The sequence below is a fragment of the Oncorhynchus keta genome, chromosome 35, assembly GCF_023373465.1.
Source record: "Oncorhynchus keta strain PuntledgeMale-10-30-2019 chromosome 35, Oket_V2, whole genome shotgun sequence".
Lineage (NCBI taxonomy): Eukaryota > Metazoa > Chordata > Actinopteri > Salmoniformes > Salmonidae > Oncorhynchus > Oncorhynchus keta.
The window spans coordinates 29,202,148-29,220,897 of record NC_068455.1 but is presented as its reverse complement, the minus strand read 5'-3'; the positions used below and the strand labels follow the sequence as shown (position 1 = coordinate 29,220,897).

The 18,750-nt window shown below is 46.4% G+C and overlaps 1 protein-coding gene across 2 annotated transcripts in view; it reads left to right on the top strand.

The window, feature by feature from the left end:
- The window catches only part of LOC118368267 (kinesin-like protein KIF26A), a 99,187-nt gene that overhangs the window by 13,778 nt on the left and 66,659 nt on the right, over positions 1-18,750 (top strand). The window contains exon 1 of one of the 2 annotated variants that reach the window (XM_035752241.2): positions 18,150-18,400. The exons of the other annotated variant lie outside the window; for it this stretch is intronic. The gene's annotated coding sequence lies outside the window, so the exon portion shown is untranslated. Of the gene's footprint in view, positions 1-18,149; positions 18,401-18,750 lie in introns of those variants that run through there. 2 annotated transcript variants of the gene reach the window in all.

The following is an 18,750-nucleotide window of genomic DNA, read 5'->3' as shown; positions in this document are numbered from 1 at the left end:
TAAAAGTCTAAAAGTATTTGGTTTTAAACATACTTAAGTATGAAAAGGAAATGTAATTTCTAAAATGTATCAAAGTAAAAGTACAAGTATAAATAATTTAAAAGTCCTTATATTAAGCAAACCAGATGGCACAATTGTGTTGTGTTTTTTATTTACATTTAGCTAGGGGCACACTCCAACACATCATTTACAAATTAAGCATATGTGTTTAGTGAGTCTGCCAGATAAGAGGCAGTAGGGATGACCAGGGATGTTCTCTGTTTAGTGAGTCTGCCAGATAAGAGGCAGTAGGGATGACCAGGGATGTTCTCTGTTTAGTGAGTCTGCCAGATAAGAGGCAGTAGGGATGACCAGGGATGTTCTCTGTTTAGTGAGTCCGCCAGATAAGAGGCAGTAGGGATGACCAGGGATGTTCTCTGTTTAGTGAGTCCGCCAGATAAGAGGCAGTAGGGATGACCAGGGATGTTCTCTGTTTAGTGAGTCTGCCAGATAAGAGGCAGTAGGGATGACCAGGGATGTTCTCTGTTTAGTGAGTCCACCAGATAAGAGGCAGTAGGGATGACCAGGGATGTTCTCTGTTTAGTGAGTCCGCCAGATAAGAGGCAGTAGGGATGACCAGGGATGTTCTCTGTTTAGTGAGTCTGCCAGATAAGAGGCAGTAGGGATGACCAGGGATGTTCTCTGTTTAGTGAGTCTGCCAGATTAGAGGCAGTAGGTATGACCAGGGATGTTCTCTGTTTAGTGAGTCCACCAGATAAGAGGCAGTAGGGATGACCAGGGATGTTCTCTGTTTAGTGAGTCTGCCAGATAAGAGGCAGTAGGGATGACCAGGGATGTTCTCTGTTTAGTGAGTCCACCAGATAAGAGTCAGTAGGGATGACCAGGGATGTTCTCTGTTTAGTGAGTCCACCAGATAAGAGGCAGTAGGGATGACCAGGGATGTTCTCTGTTTAGTGAGTCTGCCAGATAAGAGGCTGTAGGGATGACCAGGGATGTTCTCTTGAGTGTGTTAATTCAACCATTTTCCTGTCCTGCTAAGCATTCAAAATGCAACAAATACTTTTGGGTGTCAGGGAAAATATATGGAGTTAAAAGTACATAATTTTTTTCGGAACGAAGTGAAGTCAAAGTAAAAGTTGTCAAAAATATAAATAGTAAAGTAAAGTACAGATACCCCAAAAAACGACTTAAGTAATACTTGTATGTGTGTGTGTGTGTGTGTGTGTGTGTGTGTGTGTGTGTGTGTGTGTGTGTGTGTGTGTGTGTGTGTGTGTGTGTGTGTGTGTGCGTGCGTGCGTGCGTGCGTGCGTGCGTGCGTGCGTGCGTGCGTGCGTGATGGGAATACCAACAGGCTATATCTGCTTGGGTGTCTGGCTGCTGCCTCAGCACTTTGCCCTTGCAGTGTGACAAGGATTCTGGGAGGGTGATGGCTTTTTCTGGGCTTGCAGCCCCTCACAGCTCCTCATAGCTTCTCACTGGACCAGGCAACACTTACACTGACTGCAGACTGACTGCTTCTAATAGACAAGAGACAAACACTGCTGATGTGGAACTATTCATTACTCACATTAGACGAGACAGGCTGAGGGAAGTTAGAACGGTTTTGGGAATCTCGAAATGCCTCACCCCGTCTCTCTGTACTTCTCTGTTCCATAACATCAGGTCAGAGGTCAATGCTGCTCTATTAGAAATCAATTCAGCCCTGATGAGGTGTCTGATTGTGTCGTTATCTCTATGGCAACCCTGATTAAGTTGACTCAAATAGGCTTCAAGGATATTTAGCATTTTCTGAATCTGGCCCCTTGTGTGAATATGTCTATTCAATTACTCGTAAAATGACTGAGCAATATACCAGTGGTAAGCCTTCATTGAAGAGAACGACATTGCACTCCTCCTCACAATGAAAGGAATGTCACAATTACATTGAGAAACAGAAGCTAAATTATTGGAAAGAGAGAACTATGAGGAGGCCAACTCTGGCTGCAGCACCGTTCGATGAATTTTCATCAGATACTATCTGCACAGTTGTTACATGAATGTATTTTCCCAAGTGGCAGGCTTGACTACTGCTGCCCTGGCAACTGTAGCTATGGAGTCTCTGTAGTCTCTGGATCATTTCCAGAGCTGCCAAGACTAGACTGCCTTATCATTGTTTGACTGACTGGGATATTCAGAGAGAGAGTGTGTTTCTTTGCTTACACAAACAGTAGATGAACTGTAGCATAAAGAGCTGATAAGTCTCCCTCCCTCCTTGGTGACCATGATGTTATGAAAGTCGTTATTATTTACAACGTGGTTATGTCACCCCTCATCTCTTTTGATTTCTCTAAACACTTTGTCCTGAACGATAGCTTCAAATTGGCACAGAAGGTAATAAATGACACCTGATAAATCCTCCTCCTTATTGTCTCAGGTAGCTCTTTATCTGTCACCTGGCATGCTTGTGCCAGTGTTGGCTGAGTTTACAGAATGTTTTTGTGTGATGAGCAATCCTTAGGTGAGCCTTCTGCAGAGCACTGGGGGGGATTGGGAGGTACTGGGAGGTACTGGGAGATACTGGGAGGTACTGGGGGGTACTGGGATGTACTGGGAGGTACTGGGAGATACTGGGAGGTACCGGGAGGTACTGGGAAGTACTGGGGATAACATCAGAGGACAGGCAGACACTCACTCACTGACATACCAAGGTGACTAGACTAGGAAGTGTGAACACAGCACAAAAACACACACCGAAACGCGTTCACACACTCATGCACACACACCCACACACTTCACTGTGACACTCTCCGTAACTAACACATAAATGAGGATGATTCTTTATTCCTCCCCTCTGTTACCGTGGCGCCAGTTTATGATGTCACTCTGTCTTTACATGGTTCGCCAGAAGAGCCCTAGTTTAATCCCCTCACTGTGCTGGGCACTTAAACTCACACCTCTGTCTCTTTACGAGTCCCAATCTGCTCCCCTCCTCAATGCTCACTATCAATTCACCACAAACAATAAAAGCCATCCAGTTACTCCTCATTCTCCTCTCCCTGTAGCCTGGGAACTTATACTCAGGGCACACAATCCGGACCTCCAGCCAAGTCCTACTCCTCATTCTCCTCTCCCTGTAGCCTGGGAACTTATACTCAGGACACACAATCCGGACCTCCAGCCAAGTCCTACTCCTCATTCTCCTCTCCCTGTAGCCTGGGAACTTATACTCAGGACACACAATCCGGACCTCCAGCCAAGTCCTACTCCTCATTCTCCTCTCCCTGTAGCTTGGGAACTTATACTCAGGACACACAATCCGGACCTCCAGCCAAGTCCTACTCCTCACTCCCAAGCTGTGTGTGTTTGTGTGAGCCTTCCTTACCTTATTTATAGCTCTCTATAACAGCCAAGTGTATAAATTGCTTTCTCCTAAGTTGCCAGGGCGTTGACTGTGAGAGTATCTCTGTGAGAGGACCTGATGCCCTACTAGGTGTTGAGCTGGTTCCTCATCACCATCACTCCTCTCCCTGGTTCTGGTTCCTCTCACTGCTTATCTCCAGTCCGTTGCTAAAATACGCCCTGATTACAGCCTCTGTTTCTAATGGGATGTCATTAATTGGCCTGCAGATATTACTCTGATGTTATACTGGAGTTGGTATCAGTGGGCGTTTAGTTGGGGGTTAGAGTGCTTCTGATAGCGTGTCCAAACACTGTATTCTCACATTGAAGCTAGAACCCTGGAAAGCAAGGCTAGCTGAATTCCAACCAAGTTTTGCTGTGTCTCATGATCACTAGACATATGGTTGCTATGGAACTTCCCAGGCCAGGGTGTTTTGTGTACTTCAGAGAATTAGTTTGGACTCCTGTTTTACCACTCTAAATGTATGTATCCAACAAACATAGCTGGAATGCCTTTGAACGGCAATCCTTCCCTTCTTCAGAAGCCCCCTTGACAGGGAGGGAAGCTCTTGGGGAATACACCTATGTGTGTGACCTTGATGGATTCCTGCACAACTATACTGCTGGGAGGGGGGATGGAGCGGTAGAGGTGGCGGTGCAGGTGGTGGATGATGGCCTGGCCATAGACCCTGGGCAATCTCCCACCCACCTCCCCTCTCTGAGTCCTCTGTGCCTGGAGCCCTGGAGTCTGTGGTGGGAAGTAGCTCCTTTACAAAACCAGGGTCATCTTGTAATGTCCACCACAAGTCCAGACAACAAATGGGCAGTAAAACTATTATGTGGTCAAACTGAACTGCATTGTTTTATTTACGCACAGTGTTTTAATGGTTGCGTCAGCTTCAGTTTAGCATCCAAGTAGTGCTCTGGTTACCAAGGGAGGCCTTAGTCATACTTAGCAATGTTGTTCTTTGACTGGACCTTAAGAGCCTTTCAGGCCACTTTGTTGTGTTGTCAATGATCATGGTCAATTTCAATTCTGTTTCAGTTGATTTGCTCTGAATGGATGTAAGGGATACCTGTGAGTCCTCACACAGGGTTATAACTTCAATTGATTATGAAACCGTTGTATTGTTCATCACTAACTTTGTCTTTTCTATTCCTTTCTGTGTTCCTGGAACTGACCTCTCCTAAACCGGTCGACATTTCCTTCACTCTGTTTGTCCTTGTTCCTATTTTAGAACACCCCAGTCCTCAGCTATTAAGCTCCTGTTTTTTTTTTTAAACATCCAGTCCCTACTTTGTCTCTGAGTAGTATATTGCACAAACATAACTTACAGGCTATGGAGCAGTCTCCAACATCAGAGATACTACACATTACGTCAGAAAGTCCTGCCGTTGAGATGTGGTCCGCTTTCACTGACCGTCCAGTGACCCCCCGTGTCTAACACGGGGCCGTCATGCCCTCATGTCTTTGTTCCTGCAAGGCTGGTGAGGCCCCAGCGTCGTATGGTGGGGTCAGACAGGGCCACACTTGAACTCCCAATAAAAGACTGTAGGTCACTTAAGACATGAGAGCACATTTGAACTGGATTTGAACTGGTTACCTGTGGATAGGAGCCCTCTGTTTCTGTCTCTATCTTTTTGTCATGTTTTCTCTCTCACTCTATCTAAAGTATATCTAAAGGCTACATTATATTTTTACATCCACATTACAATATGCCCTAAACGTGCCTTTGCAGTGTAATCTACATGATATTGCAGTCATGAGTTAGATAAATGTTTATTAGCCCCAGTAGGGAAGGGGTGGCCATAGTAAGCTGTAGTTAGAGGGTAGAGAACCACAAAGAAAGCTGTTCTAAAGGGGGGGTTATGTTATAGAGGGGGCCGTAAAGGAACGAGTTAGCCAATTGAAAGTCACGGTTATAATGAGTAGCAAGAGGAATGGGGGTGTTGTGGAAATAGAACTGAACAACGCTTAATTAGCTCATAAACAAGGGGAGTGGAGATGAGAGAGGGCAGTCAAGTGTCCCGCTCCTTCTTTGGCTCACGCTCCGTCAACAAAGGCCCCAGAATGGCCCCGACACTCTTGTTGTGTCTCTCTGCGTGGGGCTTCCTGAGAACATGAAAGGCACACATTCCAAAAAAAGGTCCAAGAGTCGGACAAGAGACGGAACCCGTCCACACCTCCCTTGGCCTTCAAAGCTCTCCTCTCAGCCCCAGCGTGGTATTGACATTGCCCTGTCGCTGACCCATCCAATGTTGTCCTAGTGGTCCCGTAGCGACAGACCACCATGACATTGGAGGTCTGTTTTATTACCCTCCTTTGTCTGTGGCCTGTTCCTCTGAAACACCACTGAGAGGCTGGAGGGATGTGTTTTATGTGATGACTTTTGGTGTTGCGCTCAGGAAACCAGGACACTAGACTGGTCATCCAGGGATGACTGTGTAGATGTGTGTGTTAGTGTGTGAGTGAGCTCTCCTATGGAGTGAGATTTCCTACCCAGGCACTGCCACCTGAGGACTGCTGCTGCCGTGGCGCGGAGGTAATCTCTGCTTGTTTGTGTCGATGTGCTATCATCCCCTGCTTCCTGACAAACAGGACCTGACAGAGGCTGGAGGGAGGATAGGAAAGTGCTGCCTTAATGTTCTGTTGGCTTGAAGTCCAACAGGCCTCCCTGACAGTGACCATCCTAGCTGGGAAAACAAGCCTGTAAAGGGCGTGACCCACAGCAGGATACTCCACCGCGTTATTGAGCGACTCGTCCCTTCAGAGAAGTAGACACGGGCAGTGGAGATTGAGCAGACTCCACCTAGCCAGAGCGGGTGGCCAGTTCAGCCTCATGTGATTTCAGCCTCTGTTTAGGAAAGGAAGTCACTGCCGGCATTTCGCTAATCATTTTTAAAAATGACCTCAAAACACAATACGTTTTCCACAGTGTAGGGAATGGTCTTTTATCGTATTCCATCCATCCATCACACCTATTTGTTAATAGGTAGAACAGGAAGACAACTCCTCACACCTAGTGAGCAGTGGGAGATGTGCTTTTAAGTGTGTGTGCATTCCAGCGTGAGCTAAACTAGCAGTGTGGTGCAGGCAGCAGAGTCAGAGCTGGCGCTATGGAGGGTCAGGGCATAGCGTCTGCACTCACATGGGTAAATGGAAAGGTATGCTGCACATACAGTTGATTAGAAAACTGGCTAATTATTGACTGGTGAAAAAATGATAACCATCTCCTGCTCTGCCTGTTTTACTTTATTGTTTAGAAGCCAGCTGGAATAGCTGCAAGGTATTCCAGTCGAATACCAGGAGTTTGTGGCAAGATTTAGTTAGGTTGTTTTATGGGCCTTTAAAAAGGCTGCTTACTCAAGAATGTCATTGTTAGATTACACAGATTGAACCAAGGGCCCTGTCGTCCGGTCCTGCATTGTCCCAGCAGCCTGTGTACCTGCTCATTTAGGTGACAGGTTGACCAATATGCTTGGCTGTTACAGAGAGATAGAGGGGAGCAATTTCAGCAAATTTAGAAATAGATCACTGTCTCTGCACTGAAGCCCTGAGTGAGTCTGGAGAGGAGTCGCTGGTCATGGGCTAGCCATAGAGGGCCACTGATGAGACTGGCTGAGAGATGAGATGGAATCTCTCATCCAAAGGTGTCTGTGTTTCAGCCTTAATATTTTAGAACTAACTGAGAATATGATCGCCAGAGGAGTATCCATCCCAGAGGGCCCCACAGCCCTGTGTAAACGTGCATGTAGCAGCATGACCCAGATTAAGATGTGGCCCGTGTTTGCTGACTGGGGTCGATGTCATCAGCAGAGAGGTCGTAGTTCATTTGTCTTCCTGACAGAGCTTCAGGTGGTGTTCCACGGCTCTGTCAGAAGGCCACACTGATGCTGACCTCCACGAAGCGCACAATTAGGTGCCCTTTGACCCCACAGCCCCACAATCAAACCCAGAGCACGGACAGAGCATGCTCCTGCATCTCTGAACACTGTGTGCGTGTGTGTATGTGCATATGTGTGTGTGTGTGTGGTACCATTAGATAATTTCCAGGCTCATTTTGATGTTCTTCGTGCAGGAGACATTGATGTAGTATGTGTTTCGGCATGACATAATGGTAATACCGCCGAATTCGCGTTTCCCACTTAAAATGAGAGGATATGAACGGGCAGCTTTGACATGCATAAGCCCAGGCTCCCCAGACATTATGCTGATTTCAGTTGTTCTCCACACTCCTGGTATCATAAATATATCATAGATATATTGCACTGTGATGCTCTCCTCTCCTCTTGCTGTGAAGATTGTTATTTATCTGCTCTGTTACTCATGCTCTTTAGTGGAGTAAAAGCCTAACATCAGTATCGAGCCCGGGGGTCGTGTAGACAGAGGCTTAGACAAATACCACTGGACCCTTGAGCAAAAGTAAAAATCTTGCTGCTGGAAAGCATTTTCCATGTTCCATGTTCCTCCTGTGGAGGGAAGGCCATGTCCACACCAAGCAGCTATGGGCCTGCAGGTCTGAGCAGAATGCATCCAGCCTGTTTCTCTCATTGCCCCTTCTGTGTCAATGCCAGCCTGACCTGCACTCCCTGACTCCCTGACTCCTACAGGCTCTGTTCTGACAGGCAATGTGTACAGATAGATCTGGAGGGAAGGGAACAGCAGAATCTAGAATCAAACCCCATTAATTCATATGCAGATGAGAAATGACTGTTGCGCCTGTTTTTATCTGCTAATATTAGCTTTTGTGCCATGACAATAGCAGTTGGATTGTAACTCTTTTCTTGTGTAATTGGTTGTGCAGACTGAAGGCCAGTCTGGTGCTGTCGGTTACTGTGGCTCTAATGTGGCAGTGATTTGTCAGTGCCTTTCAGCACATGTACCGGCTCCCTCAGACAGGTGGATATTCCGTAAAGCCTCAGCAAATTGTCACTATTTTGGGTGTGTGTGCACGCGCGTGCAAGTGTGTTTGCCTGTGAACGCACAGTATATCTGTCTACAGTATGTGTAGGATTATACAGTACAAGAGGTTGATTTTAAAAGGTGTATTAGATACCTAATCCTCACTGTAGAGAGGAAGAATATTCTGTCACTGAATTAATGGCCCTTGAGTGAGCCTGTAAAATGTATAATGCACATTTAGCAAAAATCACCTATTTATTTCTGTCTCTCTTCAGGTCCAATTTGGTCACCCGTCAACCCACCAGACCACCCCCAACTCATTTGAATGTAAAGTGAAATGGTGGAAGTAGCTCCCTGGTTTTTATTGTGGGCTACACAGTATTCCATTGTTCCTAGCAGACAAAGTGGTGAAATGGCCATTGTAACCAGTCTTGATAAGCATAGTATTCACTGGGAAAAAGAAAGAAAAGTCTTTACAATCATTAAGTGGATTAGTAGTCCCGTTTCCCTCACCAGAGAAGGGGAAAGGCAGAACCCCCCCTCTATCTTATGGAGATTCAATTGTATATGTCTAGACAACTCAATTAGCCAGGAGAAAACAGCCAGTCCTGGTAAGCCACAGCACACTTTTCCTATCAATACTCTCTCACCATCAACATGTCTACACACCATGGCTGCAACCTTCAATTAACATGTCATTCCCTGACTGCCAACTCGAAATTGATGCTGAATGCTCAACTTAATGAAAATGGGCCATTATTAGCATGGTGATATGTTCTTTCGTGGTTAAATTGGTATTTCCTATATGCTAACATGTGCTGCAGTTGCCATACTGTCACTTGCCACTCTCTGTTCTATTGTTCTGCTGACACTGCATCTTTGTGGATGCACAAAGGATGCCAGTCACAGAGATAACAACCCCATAGAAGCCTGGGATGGAGCAGGGAGGCTCAGTACAGCACAGCTGAGCTCAAGGAGATAGTACAGTGGAGCAGAATACAGTACAGAGACCTGGCAGTTTGCCAGCATAATTACTGTACCATCCATTCCACCAGGGGAGTGGATAGAATAATTGTGTGAATGTACTCAACATTTCACCTTGTCTCGTCAGTTGCATACAGCTTTATTCTGACAAGTACATAGAAATATGCATTCAGTCATTTTTTCTTTCTTCTGACAGTCAAAATTATTTCAATACAAATAATTAATGTTGTTTTACAAAGACAGAGTAGGTTTTAGCGATCTGCTTTTCTTTTGCTCATATGCAAAAAAAAATAAATAATAATATTTCACCTTTATTTAACCAAGTAGGCTAGTTGAGAACTGTCACGATTGTCATATTGATGAGACCAAGGCGCAGCGTGATATGAATACATTCTTTATTAAACAAAGAACACTAGACAAACTAACAAAACGAACGTGAAGCTATATAACACGAGTGCTGACATGCAACTACACATAGACAATAACCCACAAAACTAAAATGGCAACCTAAATTGGATCCCTAATTTTGAAACTATGATAAACATCTGTCTCTGATTGGGAACCAATTCAGGCCACCATAGACCTACATTTACCTAGATAATACCAAAACCCCATAGATATACAAAAAACCCTAGACAAGGAAAAACACACATACCACCCTCGTCACACCCTGACCTAACCAAAATAATAAAGAAAACAAAGATAACTAAGGTCAGGGCGTGACAGTACCCCCCCAAAGGTGCGGTCTCCCGGCTGCAAACCTAAACCTTTATGGGAGGGTCTGGGTGGGCATCTAACCTCGGTGGCGGCTCTGGTTCTGGACGCCGCCCTCCTTCTTTACACTTAGTCCGCTCTTGTAGCACTGACCCGTGGATCATCATCGGATGCTCTGGACTGTGGATCCTTGCCGTAGGCCTCGGGCTGGGGACCCTCGCTGCCTGGATCATCGCCGGATGTTCTGGACTGGGGACCCTCGCGGGAGACCTCGGACTGGGGACCGTCGCTGGAGGTTCTGGTCTGTGAACTGTCGCCGGACGCTCCGGACTGGGTACTGTCTCCGGACGCTCCGGACTGGGTACTGTCTCCGGACGCTCCGGACTGGGTACTGTCTCCGGACGCTCCGGACTGGGTACTGTCTCCGGACGCTCCGGACTGGGTACTGTCTCCGGACGCTCCGGACTGGGTACTGTCTCCGGACGCTCCGGACGCTCCGGACGCTCCGGATTGGGTACTGTCTCCGGACGCTCCGGACTGGGTACTGTCTCCGGACGCTCCGGACTGGGTACTGTCTCCGGACGCTCCGGACTGGGTACTGTCTCCGGACGCTCCGGACTGGGTACTGGCTCCGGACGCTCCGGACTGGGTACTGGCTCCGGACTGGGAACTGTCTCCGGACGCTCCGGACTGGGTACTGTCTCCGGACGCTCCGGACTGGGTACTGTCTCCGGACGCTCCGGACTGGGTACTGTCTCCGGACGCTCCGGACTGGGTACTGTCTCCGGACGCTCCGGACTGGGTACTGTCTCCGGACGCTCCGGACTGGGTACTGTCTCCGGACGCTCCGGACTGGGTACTGTCTCCGGACTGGGTACTGCCTCCGGACGCTCCGGACTGGGTACTGCCTCCGGACGCTCCGGACTGGGTACGGTCGCCGGACACTCCGGACTGAGTACGGTCGCCGGACGCTCCGGACTGAGTGCTGTCGCCGGACGCTCCGGACTGAGTGCTATCGCCGGACGCTCTGGACTGCCGCGGCACACTGTAGGCCTGGTGCGTAGTGCTGGAACTGGTGGTACCGGGCTGGTGACACGCACCTCATGGCGAGTGTGGGGAGGAGGAACAGGGCGTACTGGCTCTGGAGGTGCACTGGAGGCCTGGTGCATGGTGTTGGCACTGGTGGTACTGGGCAATACCTTCATATTGTCGCTGTTCCTCTATTCTCCGGTATTTCTCCACGTAGTATCGCCGTTCAGCTTTCGCTCCTTAGGACGGCGATACTCCCCCGGCTGTGTCCAGGGTTTTGCTCCATCTAATATCTCCTCCCAGGTCCATTTCCCCATTAAGCGCTGTTCCTCCTTTTCACGCTGCTTGGTCCATGTTTGGTGGATTATTCTGTCACGTTAATCATAACGAGGAGACCAAGGCGCAGCGTGATATGAATACATTCTTCTTTATTAAATGAAGAACAAAACGAACGTGAAGCTATATAACACGAGTGCTGACATGCAACTACACATAGACAATAACCCACAAAACCAAAATGGAAAAAATGGCAACCTAAATAGGATCCCCAATCAGAGACAACGATAAACAGCTGTCTCTGATTGGGAACCAATTCAGGCCACCATATACCTACATTTACCTAGACAATACCAAAACCCCATAGGTATACAAAAAAACCCTAGACAAGACAAAAACACACATTCCACCCTCGTCACACCCTGACCTAACCAAAATAATAAAGAAAACAAAGATAACTAAGGTCAGGGCGTGACAAGAACAAATTCTCATTTGCAACTGCGACCTGGCCAAGATAAAGCAAAGCAGTTTGACACATACAACAACAGAGTTACACATGGAATAAACAAACATACAATCAATAATACAGTAGGAAAATCTGTATACAGCATGTACAAATGAGGTAGGATAAGAGAGTCAAGGCAATACATAGGCCGTGGTGGCAAAGTAATTACAATATAGCAATTAAACACTGGAATGGTAGCATGTGCAGAGGATGAATGTGCAAGTTGAGATACTGGGGAGCAAGATAAATAAATAAAGTACGGGGATGAGGTAGATTGGATGGGCTATTTAGAAATTAGCTATGTACAGGTGCAGTGATCTGTGAGCTGCTCTGACAGCTGGTGCTTAAAGCTACTGAGGGAGGTAAGAGTCTCCAGCTGAATTCTGATCATGCTGATGTGCTGATTAATTTGAGACAAATGCTATTGAGAAATCGTATTAAATGAATAATGTTTTAATATTTTTCTCTCTGTGCTTGCATTTTTATTTAATAATTAAGGTTTTCCTCTCAGTCAGTCTGCTACTGGCTACAGCTAAAGTTTGCCATCTCTGTGGCTTTAAGAGAGCTGTTCTGTGGATTACCAGCCGTAAAGACCTGTGCTGCTTCTTCAACCTTCACCAGTTCGTTTTGTGATTGCAGGTTTGCTCATCATCATCTTGTCTTCTCAGTTAGTTTGTCTAGCAGAATCTTACATGAAGGGAATGAATGATTAACAGATTCACAAACAACCAAACTCTCAGTGACACGAATGGAATGGGACTAATGAAATGGGTCTTGAAGGGTGGGATAATTCACACAGGCGAGGAGAGACAGCTGGCTGTTTTTACTCTGTAAATATTGGGTAGGAAGTGAAACACTATGCTGAAGCCACTTTAGCTACAGCTGTTGTATCAGCATCCTCCTCTGCACTGAAAGTCTGGAGTGGGTTCTCTTCATGTACAGAAATAGGTCTCTTTACAAGCCCCAGTGTATGGCATCGAATACCAATATACACTTAGTTTACAAAACATTAGGAGCACCTTCCTAATATTGAGTTGCACCGCCTTTTGCCCTCAGAACAGCCTGCATTTCTTTGGGACATGGACTCTACAAGGTGTCAAGCTTTCTACAGCGATGCTGGCCATGTTGACTCCAATGCTTCCCACAGCTTTCACCTGGATTCACCTGGTCAGTGTATGTCATGTAAGGGCAGTGCATTCAGTGTATAAAGTGAAAGCTTTTGGAGCCCACCTACTACAGCATAAAACACCTCTATCGCACTGCGTTAATCCAGATGGTTCTTCTTGAGACTAAGCCTGTACCACAGGGAACAAGGCCTACCGCCTCCCAGCTGTAGCCTAACTATCCATACCAAACTACATTTCTGTTGAGTCTCGCCTCAAAAGCTATCAGACTGATCTGACAGACATTTTATTCTGGGAGCAGACGTGATCCTCTGTCTCTGTTCAAACCCCTGCTGCTCCCTGGGGCACAGTGAGTCTAGGAGCAGCAGGATCTGAAAAACTCAAAACTGGACAGGGAGAGAGAGAGCGATAGATGAGAGCGAGATGTTCTTTTTCTTCCTTTTGACACTTTCAAGAGATTTACTTGAAAAATTTACTTTTCTATTTCACTAGCAGCAAGCACCAACAAGGAGGGCAAGATGGAGTTGGACTGATTCATTGACAAGGGTCTTCCAGTGTGTAGAACTCCAACCAGTACAGTTCTCATTAGTAGGGTGCTCCTGAGCTGAGATGGGGACTAGCCTCTTCCTCCTTCCCCCTACCCTCGCCTCTTCCTCCTTCCCCCTACCCTCGCCTCTTCCTCCTTTCCCCTACCCTCGTCTCTTCCTCCTTCCCCCTACCCTCGCCTCTTCCTCCTTTCCCCTACCCTCGCCTCTTCCTCCTTTCCCCTACCCTCGCCTCTTCCTCCTTTCCCCTACCCTCGCCTCTTCCTCATTTCCCCTACCCTCGCCTCTTCCTCATTTCCCCTACCCTTGTCTCTTCCTCCTTTCCCCTACCCTCGCCTCTTCCTCCTTTCCCCTACCCTCGCCTCTTCCTCCTTTCCCCTACCCTCGCCTCTTCCTCCTTTCCCCACCCTCGCCTCTTCCTCCTTTCCCCTACCCTCGCCTCTTCCTCCTTTCCCCTACCCTCGCCTCTTCCTCCTTTCCCCTACCCTCCTCCTTTCCCCTACCCTCGCCTCTTCCTCCTTTCCCCTACCCTCGCCTCTTCCTCCTTTCCCCTACCCTCGCCTCTTCCTCCTTTCCCCTACCCTCGCCTCTTCCTCCTTTCCCCTACCCTCGCCTCTTCCTCCTTTCCCCTACCCTCGCCTCTTCCTCCTTTCCCCTACCCTCGCCTCTTCCTCCTTTCCCCTACCCTCGCCTCTTCCTCCTTTCCCCTACCCTCGCCTCTTCCTCCTTTCCCCTACACTCGCCTCTTCCTCCTTTCCCCTACCCTCGCCTCTTCCTCCTTTCCCCTACCCTCGCCTCTTCCTTCTCCTCCATACCTGCAGAGCTGAAAACAGCACCTGGCTCCTGACTCTCCAGTTGCCTGCTGAATTTTTCATGGTATATTTATTTTTGTTTGTTTCAGTAAATCTAGTAAAAAACGAGAATTATTTGGTCTGGAGAGTTTCCAGGGGAAATGGTATATCAGGTATTCTAATTAGAAGTGCAGAGTAGCTGGTGAGCAGCATGCATAAATACACTCACAAGTGTCTCCCTGGTGGGAGAGATGAGCGTGAGTGCTGCTGCTGCTTCTGCTTGGCCTCCTCCAGATTGGCCACAGGCAACAGGGTAAAGATCTCTGGTGTAAGAGAAAAACATATATCCTGAAAATATAAACACAACATGTAAAGTGTTGGTCCCATGTTTCATGAGCTGAAATAAAAGATCCCAGAAATGTTCCATATGCACAACAAAGGTATTTCTCTCAAATTTTGTGCATAAATGTTTAACTTCCCCGTTAGTAAGCATATCTCCTTTGCCAAGATAATCCATCCACCTGACAGGTGTGGCAGATCAAGAAGCTGATTAAACAGCATGATCATTACACAGGTTCACCTTGTGCTGGGGAAAATAAAAGGCCACTCTAAAATGTGCAGTTTTGTCACATCACAATGCCAAAGATGTCTCAAATTTTGACTGCGGGAATGCCAGAGAATTTAATGTTATTTTCACTACCATAAGCCTCCTCCTAAGTCATTTTAGAGAATGTGGCAGTACATCCAACCGGCGTCACAACTGCAGACTACGTGTAACCACGCCAACCCAGGAACTCTACATCCGGCTTCTTCACCTGCAGGATCGTCTGAGACCAGCCACCCAGACAGCTGATAAAACTGAGGAGTATTTATGTTTGTAATAAAGCCCTTTTCTGGACAAAAACTCATTCTGATTGGCTGGGGCAGGCTCCCCCATGCCTGCGCCCCTGCCCAGTCATGTGAAATCCGTAAATTAGGGCCTATGAATTTATTTAAATTGACTGATTTCCTTCTATAGACTGTATTCAGTAAAATCTTTGAAATGGTGCATGTTGCGTTTCTATTTGTGTTCAGTATATTTCATCATACTACTGTAGGTGTAATGCTACACTGGTGTAATGGAAACACACTGTCACACAGATGTATCCCTGTCTGTGTTGTAGAGGGGTTGCAGTGAGACCATTTTCAGCGAAGTTTCTTTTCTCTTCTCCAACGTGGTCCGCTATGTTTGAATCCCCTGCTCCCCACTGAAACAGAATGTTGCTCTATGGAGTATGTCCCTATTGAAAGCCTGAGTAGTAATTACAGTAGTGTCCACTGCCATGATGTCATTGATGAAGATGTCAGTTGGTGAAGTCATTCACTCTCTCACAGGGGAGTCTAGCTCCCCAGCTTATCCGTAGCCTGTAGCCTAGCCCAGACGATGACAGCTTGACTGATCTGGAGTAAAAACAGTGTGCCGACGGCTGCATCGGATCCATGCGGGAGAGAGAGAGACGTTGAAAGGAGCAAGGGAGGGATGAAGTTTGTCCAAACAGTCTGAAAGGAGCTTGTTTTCTTTGTGTGCATGAGTGAACAGGAAAAGGTAATTAACTGACCAAGTGAGGAAAGGTTGGAGTGATGGATGGATGTGGTGTAAACAGACAGATGGACACACAAGGGGCACACACACGCACGCACACACGCATGCACACACACGCACACACAAATGGGGAGCAATAAGGTTCAGTCAGTCACTCTCCTTTTCACCTATTCCTCCCACCTTGATAGCAGTGATTCATATAAGGCACTGCACATTATTGTAATCGCTGACATGACAAAGTTTTAGTATGAAAGGGAGCTAGAATCCTATTGCGTTCTCTCTTGGGTAACATGAGTGACAAGAACAAATGGGCCAGCCGTGACATGTCATTATATGAGGTAATTTGATTGCAGGAAGCTTGCTTGACAGGGCTCCATTAAATCATACATTCTACTTCATCCATAGTGTCGAACTATGGCTGATTGTTTGATAGACAGTGGCATCTGCTTGTTTTATAAATAATAGAAAAGGAGTGGCACTGTAACATACAGTAATATACCCCTGCTATCATATTCAATGTGATACATAGCACATTATACACATCCTGTAGCATTATCTATGGCTAAATACTGTACGTAACAATCATTTGAATACTGCACACACATATCCACTGCACAAAAGGCAGGAAGTAGCTTGACAAATGTGTATTTATTTGAACAACTCTCACTTATGCCCAGCGCTTCCATTTGTCTTGATGTTTAGGCTCTAATGCATTGAAGATGCACTATGCAGAAATCGCTCTGCCATGTCCTGGTTGCTAAAATTCTAAGTTTGCCTAATTTCAGTTTATGATACAAAACAAGCAAGTATAGGGTAGCGAATCGTTGTACCATCTAAACCGCTGTTTAAATATATTTTCCAGAACCAAAAATGTTGTATTTTCAGATGTTTGAAGCTGGTGTACAAAACCGAAATTAAAAGAAGCAAAAAAAAAAAACGAACGGGAAGCATTTAAATAGCACACATAGACCTTATCTACCGCGTCTTAGGCTTGCTTTCAATGAGAATAACGATTTATAACACACATTTCTATGTGAATTTGGTCGTTGACCAAAAAGTGACATATTGCAGCTTTAAATGATGAGATGTTTGAAAAATGTCAAAACAGACATAAATTGTTGATCTAGGACTGTCCTGCTAAAATATGCTTCTTTGAGATACGAATCGATTCCATGGAAGACTTGATCGTATAGGCCTTACCATTGAGTAAGTGGGCCAGGTTGACTTGATCGTGTAGGCCTTACCATTGAGTAAGTGGGCCAGGTTGACTTGATCGTATAGGCCTTACCATTGAGTAAGTGGGCCAGGTTGACTTGATCGTATAGGCCTTACCATTGAGTAAGTGGGCCAGGTTGACTTGATCGTGTAGGCCTTACCATTAAGTAAGTGGGCCAGGTTGACTTGATCGTGTAGGCCTTACCATTAAGTAAGTGGGCCAGGTTGACTTGATCGTATAGGCCTTACCATTAAGTAAGTGGGCCAGGTTGACTTGATCGCCTTACCATTAAGGGTTGACTTGATCGTGTAGGCCTTACCATTAAGTAAGTGGGCCAGGTTGACTTGATCGTATAGGCCTTACCATTGAGTAAGTGGGCCAGGTTGACTTGATCGTGTAGGCCTTACCATTGAGTAAGTGGGCCAGGTTGACTTGATCGTATAGGCCTTACCATTGAGTAAGTGGGCCAGGTTGACTTGATCGTATAGGCCTTACCATTGAGTAAGTGGGCCAGGTTGACTTGATCGTATAGGCCTTACCATTGAGTAAGTGGGCCAGGTTGACTTGATCGTATAGGCCTTACCATTGAGTAAGTGGGCCAGGTTGACTTGATCGTATAGGCCTTACCATTGAGTAAGTGGGCCAGGTTGACTTGATCGTATAGGCCTTACCATTGAGTAAGTGGGCCAGGTTGACTTGATCGTGTAGGCCTTACCATTGAGTAAGTGGGCCAGGTTGACTTGATCGTATAGGCCTTACCATTAAGTAAGTGGGCCAGGTTGACTTGATCGTGTAGGCCTTACCATTGAGTAAGTGGGCCAGGTTGACTTGATCGTATAGGCCTTACCATTGAGTAAGTGGGCCAGGTTGACTTGATCGTATAGGCCTTACCATTGAGTAAGTGGGCCAGGTAGACTTGATCGTGTAGGCCTTACCATTGAGTAAGTGGGCCAGGTTGACTTGATCGTATAGGCCTTACCATTGAGTAAGTGGGCCAGGTTGACTTGATCGTATAGGCCTTACCATTGAGTAAGTGGGCCAGGTTGACTTGATCGTATAGGCCTTACCATTGAGTAAGTGGGCCAGGTTGACTTGATCGTATAGGCCTTACCATTGAGTAAGTGGGCCAGGTAGACTTGATCGTGTAGGCCTTAACATTGACTAAGTGGGCTCGCGTGTATCAGGTTCCGGAAACACTCCAGTCAATCATGTTGTACGCTAACCCAGGCTACTCCTCCTACTCAGAAGCGCCTTGTGAAAGTTCAGCGCTAGCGTTTGCAGCAGTCCGTGTTCACAACATCAACGCGGATAAAGGATTAATCAACTCCTCGCCCTGTCATCTGAAAAGTACAGGTAAAATTCATTTTCTGATAGCGCTCATGTTAAATAGTGATGCAATTTGCTGTTGCTCTTTTGTTGGAAAGTGATTTAAGGTAGTTCTGCATACATTGGTTATACTTGAAAAAAATATAGTAAAATCATTGGCAAACCCAGTATTTCCGCGAGTAGAGTTATCGCCTAATAAGTACTTACACATGAAAGCATTTGTTCAATATTGATCAATAGGGATTCATTTTGTTGCGGCATAAAGAGGATTTCGCAAGGGCTACACTTGGGGAATATGCCGTAATGTACTATTTGAATGTTTTATTTTCTATTACAATGGGGTCCAGATATACAACATCATGAATCATGCTGAAATT